The sequence below is a fragment of the Trichechus manatus genome, unplaced genomic scaffold (assembly GCF_000243295.1).
Source record: "Trichechus manatus latirostris isolate Lorelei unplaced genomic scaffold, TriManLat1.0 scaffold00192, whole genome shotgun sequence".
NCBI classification, from domain to species: Eukaryota; Metazoa; Chordata; class Mammalia; order Sirenia; family Trichechidae; genus Trichechus; species Trichechus manatus.
In genome coordinates this window covers 2757564-2763563 of record NW_004444128.1, presented here as the reverse complement: position 1 = coordinate 2763563, position 6000 = coordinate 2757564, and the positions used below count along the sequence as shown (strand labels likewise).

Here is a 6000-nt window from a genome sequence, read left to right as displayed (position 1 = left end):
TTCTCCTGACTCAGGTTTGGGGTAGGAGAAAAGAGAGAATAAAAATAAAGAGTCAAAAGAAAGAAAAGAAGGAGGAGGAGGAAGAGAAATGGAAAGCAGACATAGGGAAAACTATCTGCCAAAATGTTGTATTTGTCATCACTTCTAAAAATGTGATTGTGACTAGAGACCCCGGTTCAGAAAGGACCCCTGAGGTTTCCTCCGTTGTTGTTGTCTTCAAGTCAATTCTGACTGATGGTGACTTCACGTGTGTCAGAGTAGAACTGTACCATAGGATTTTCAAGGCTGTGACCTTTCTCAGAAGCAGATTGCCAGGCCTGGCTTCCAAGGTGCCTCTGGTTGGGTTTGAACTGCCAACTTCAGCTATTAGTCAAGCACTTAACCATTTTCACCACCCAAGGACAAGAGGTTTCCTATACTAAAATATAATTATAACATTTTACAGTTTTAAAATTTGTAAAGCAGTAGTTCTCAGTGTACTGAGCCTAGATCAACAACATCAACATCACCTGTGAACTTGTTAGAACTGCAAATTCTGTGGCAGGCCCTACCACATATCTACTTAATCAGGAACTCGGGGGGTAGAACCCAGGAATCACTGTTACAACTCTTGCAAGTGATTCTGACGCTTGCCAAAAGCTGAGAACCACAGGAACTTAGAGAAGATTGTGTTTCTTTCAATAGTCAATTTCAGATTGACATTTTCTGAGAGGAGATATTGTAAAGGAGAATAAAAGAAAGTAAGTCTTCATTACTGGGTGTTGCCCAGGAATGTGGCAGCTATGAGCAGAAGATCAGCTTGGTGGGCAAGCTGCAAGCCTTAACTAAAATAACTCCAGACTGTCGGACTTGTCACTGAAGAATGGCCTGTGGAGTCACATGGCTTGTGCAGGCAGGATCGAGGGTTGGCAAGCAGGGAAGTTGGGTGACAATGAGGGGCTGTTGCCTTGAAATAATTCTTTTTTGAGCATGAGGTCAGACTGATTAAGTCAGGTAAGATTCTATTATTCAGCATCACACTCCTCTCATGCCTTTGAATAGACCTTGGTGAAGGCAGTAGAGAAGGCTAGAATCTGGGGACCCTGACTTTGATGAACAAATCCTCCAATCTTTTTTTTAACCCTTGGATAGTAAATCACGAGTAACCTATAGTCATTTTGATCACAGCTAAAATGCAAGGTGAGCCAGCCATTTTAAAACTTTCCATTCTCTCAGGAGTCAGGAGGGCATGGAGTTCACATGAAACCAGCTCCTCCCCACCTTCACACCCTCCCCATGTATGAACTCACATATGTGTGAATTCACACATGCATCTCTGAAGGGCATTTTACCTCTACTCCTCCCCACCACCACTTCCCTACAGTGGACAAAAAGAAGCAAGAGGAGGGAAAGGGCTTTATTTTTTACTGTGATCAGAGGTTTCCAATTCCCTTTTGTGAAGCTCTGACCCATCTCACATGAAGAAACATGAGGATAGGATTGGGTGTACGGACATGTAGCTGGTTTAAAAGAAAATAATGTCCAAGTTTCACTGAATCCTAGAAGAGAAAATACATCTCATAATCCTCTGATCATAAGAGTGACCCACATGATTTGACTATACATAAGTGGCTTAAGGTTGCTGGATAAGACCCACACTCCCCTGGACACGTAAGTCAGTTGTTGGTGCAAATGAACTGCCTCGGATCTGAGTTCATACCCTTTCTCTGTCTCCTTGGCAATCCATCGCAGGAGGCATCCTCTTATCAGACCGCTTCTCTTGCTGGGAATGACATCAGAAATGCTTCGCCTGAGGCTCCCTCACAGTTTCTGACTGCAACTAAACTAAACCAAACCCGTTGCCATCGAGTCAATTCCAACTCATAGCGACCCTATAGGACAGAGTAGAACTGCCCCATAGGGTTTCCAAAGAGCAGCTGGTGGCTCTCCAGCAAGATGACAATGTACAGATCTCTGCAACCCCTACGGTCATGAAGCCTCGAACCAACATACACAAGAGATAAAATCCCACCACTTCTAATGCAAAGCAATGGGAAAGTAGCCTGTGTAACCTTATCCACCTGCCTGAACTTCTATTATTAAAGCAGGAGGCAGTTATGTGTGCAACAACTTAAAGTCAGTATTTTGGAAGTATGGAGAGAGGTTTACGTCACAGAAATGCAAATATCTTTCTGTTCTTAAAAGCTTTTCAGCTATCCTTCAATGTTCTTGAGTCAGGGATTGTTAATTATTTCCCTGTACCCCTCTACTCCCAAGTTCCTGTCCCTTTCTAATGCAGAACAACATACACAGCATTTGATTCCTTTCCTCCAGATACTCACCCCTTAGGGCCTCACCTTCCACTCCCAAAGGACCTATAAAGGAATTTTCCTAAACAGATACATTTTCCTCCCTAAGCATAATTCTAGTGCCAGCAGTTGATGTTTTTTTCATGCCACAAAAACCCAGCCTTTGTTCGTCGCTGCTGAACTGAAAATCTATATATGCCTGCTTGAGCTCCTGACCTAAAACTGCATGGTAGTAGGTAGTGGACACTATAATATTTACTTTGGAAGGCACCTGTGAGCCCATTTACATTGCTTTGAAACATGGTTCTGTGAAACACTGTGGCATCCACGATGTTCTGTGATTACTTGGGGGTGCAAAGGTACCCACTCGGGGAATAAACATGAGTGGGTGGGATCAGAACCTCCACCTCCATTTAAACCAAAGAAACTGGGCTTTTCTCTGCTTTATACATTGAGCTAACATGTAAGAATTATTTTGAAGAAAAAAAAAGTTTACTCTGTTTGAAAGGGAGCCCTGGTTGCACAGTGGTTAAGAGCTCAGCTGCTAACCAAAAGGTTGACTGTTCAAATCCACCAGCTGCTTCTTGGAAGCCCTATGGGGCTGTTCTCTGTCCTATAGGGTCGCTGTGAGTTGAAATCAACTTGAGGGTAATGAGTTTGTTGTTTTTTTTTTGGTTTTCTGCTGGAAAACCATTCACATAGTATAACATTGGTGAAGAAACTGAGACATAGAGAGTGAAGTAATGTGTTTAGGTTAAACTATATTAAGACAGTCTTGCTGACTTAGTGTTCTTACTTAACTCTTTTTTTTAGAATAATATTTGCCAAATTTTTTAACGTTCATATTTTAAGTGTATTATTCACTGTGTTTTTATTATATTCACAGAGATGTCTTACCATCACAATCAATTTTAGAACATTTTATCATCACAAAAAGAAACATCCTGCACTTTAGCTATCACCTCACCTTATCGCCCTATGCCTCAGCCCTTGGAAACCACTAATGAACTTTCTGACTCTATGGATTTGCCTATTCTGGCCATTTCATATAAGTGGAATCATGCAATATGTGGTCTTTCGTGAATGGTTTCTTTCATTTGACATAGTGTTTTTCAAGGTTCATCCAATTTGTAGCGTGTATCAGTATTTCATTCCTTTTGATTGCCAAAGAATAATCCTTTCTATGGATACAGCACATTATACTCGTCTATTTTATTGGTTGATGGACATTTGGGTAATTTCCTCTTTTTGGCTATTATAAACAATGCTGCTATGAACATTCATGTACAAGTTTTTGTATGGATGAATATATATATCGTCAAAAATCTTGAGTATATTCCAGGAGTGGAATTGATAGATATTATGGTAACTCTATGTATACCATGTTTATACATGTACAGCACTGTCAGTGACAGGATAATATCCATACACCTATAAGGAAGACAGTTAGTATAACTATTATCCAAATTTAAGCACAAACCACTAATGCCAAAGATGAAAAAATTGAAGATTTTTATGAACTTCTGGTGTCTGAAATTGATCAAACATGCAAATAAGATGCATTGATAATTACTGGTGATAGGAATGTGTAAGTTGAAAACAAAGAAGACAGGTAGTTGGAAAATATGGCCTTGGTGATAGAAATGACGCTGAAGTCCTCATAATAGAATTTTGCAAGAACAACTGCTTATTCATTGCAAATGCCTTTTTTTCAACAACATAAATGGTAACTATACACATGGACCTCGCCGGACGGAATATACAGGACTCAAACTGACTGCCTCTGTGGAAGGAGACGATGGAGAAGCCCAATATCATCAGTCAGAACAAGGCCAGGAGCCGCCTGAGGAATAGACCATCAATTGCTTATATGCAAGTGCAAGCTGAAGTTGAAGAAAATTACAAGTCCACGAGAGCCAAAGTATGAACTTGACTATATCCCACTTGAATTTAAAGAGCATCTCAAAAATAGATTTGCTGTATAGAACACTAATGACCAAGGACCAGATGAGTTGTGGGATGACATCAAGGGCATCATACATGAAGAAAGCAAAAGATCATTAAAAAAAAGAAAGAAAAGACCAAAATGAATGTTAGAAGACACTCCGAAATTTGCTATTGAACTCAGACTAGCTAAAGCAAACAGAAGAAATGATCACGTAAAAGAGCTGAACAGAAGATTTCAAAGGACAGCTCTAGAAGACAAGTTATCATAATGACATGTGCAAAGACCTGGGGATAGAAAACTAAAGGAGAAGAACATGCTCGGCGTTTCTCAAGCTGAAAGAACTGAAGAAAAAATTCAAACCCCGAGTTGCAATATTGAAGGATTCTATGGGGAAAACATAGAGTGACACAGGAAACATCAAGAGAAGGTGGAAGGAATACACAGAGTCACTATACCAAAAAGAATTGGTCAACATTCAACCGTTTCAGGAGGTAACATATGATCAAGAACTGATGGTACTGAAGGAAGAGATCCAAGCTGAACTGAAGGCATTGGCAAAAAACAAGGCTTTAGGAATTTACAGAATACCAACTGAGATGTTTCAACAAAGGGATGCAGTGCTGGAAGTGCTCTCTTGTCCATGCCAGGAAATTTGGAAGACAGTTATCTGGCCAACTGACTGGAAGAGATCCATATTTGTACCCATTTCAAAGAAAGGTGATCCAACCGAATGCAGAAATTATCAAACAATATCATTAATATTACACGCAGGTAAAACTTTGCTGAAGATAATCCAAAAATGGTTGCAACAGTACATTGACAGGGAACTGCCAGAAATTCAAGCCATATTCAAAAGAGGACGTGGAATGAGGGATATAATGCGATGTCAGATGGATCTTGGCTGAAAGCAGAGAATACCAAAAAGATGTTTACCTTTGTTTTATTGACTATGCAAAGGAATTTGACTGTGTGGATCATAACAGATTATGGATAACATTGCTAAGAATGAGACTTTAGAACACTTAATTATACTGGTGCAGAACGTGTACATAGACCAAAAGACAGTTGTTTGAACAAACCAAGGGGATTACTGCATGCTTTAAAATTAGAAAAGGTGTGTGTCAGGGTTGTATCACTTTACCATACTTATTTAATATGTATGCTGAGCACATAATCCGAGAAGCAGGACTATATGAAGAAGAACGCAGCATCAGAATTGGAGGAAGACTTATTAACATCCTGTGTTACTCAGATGACACAACCTTGCTTGGTGTAAGAGAGGAGGACTTGAAGCTCTTACTGATGAAGATCAAAGAATACAGCCTTCAGTATGGATTACACCTCAACATAAGGAAAACTAAAATTCTCATAACTGGGCCAATAAGCAATATCACAATAAATGGAGAAAAGATTGAAGTTGTCAAGGATTTCATTTTACTTGGATTCGTAATCAATGCTCATGGAAGCAGCAGTCAAGAAATCAAAGGACTATTGCATTGGGCAAATCTGCTGCAAAAGACCTCTTTAAAGTGTTAGAAAGCAAAGATGTCACTTTGAGGACTAAGGTGCACCTGACCCAAGCCATGCTATTTTCAATCACCTTATATGCATGCAAAAACTGGACAATGAATAACGAAAACTGAAAAAAAGAATTGATGCCTTTAAATTACGGTGTTAGTAAAGAATATTGAATATATCATGAACCGCCAGAATGAACAAATCTGTCTTGGAAGAAGCACAGCCAGAATGCTCCCTAGAAGCGCA

The 6000-nt window shown here is 39.8% G+C and overlaps 1 protein-coding gene across 1 annotated transcript in view; it reads left to right on the top strand.

Annotated features, from left to right (window-relative positions):
- The window catches only part of LINGO2 (leucine rich repeat and Ig domain containing 2), a 348198-nt gene that overhangs the window by 270192 nt on the left and 72006 nt on the right, over positions 1 to 6000 (top strand). The window lies entirely within an intron of this gene.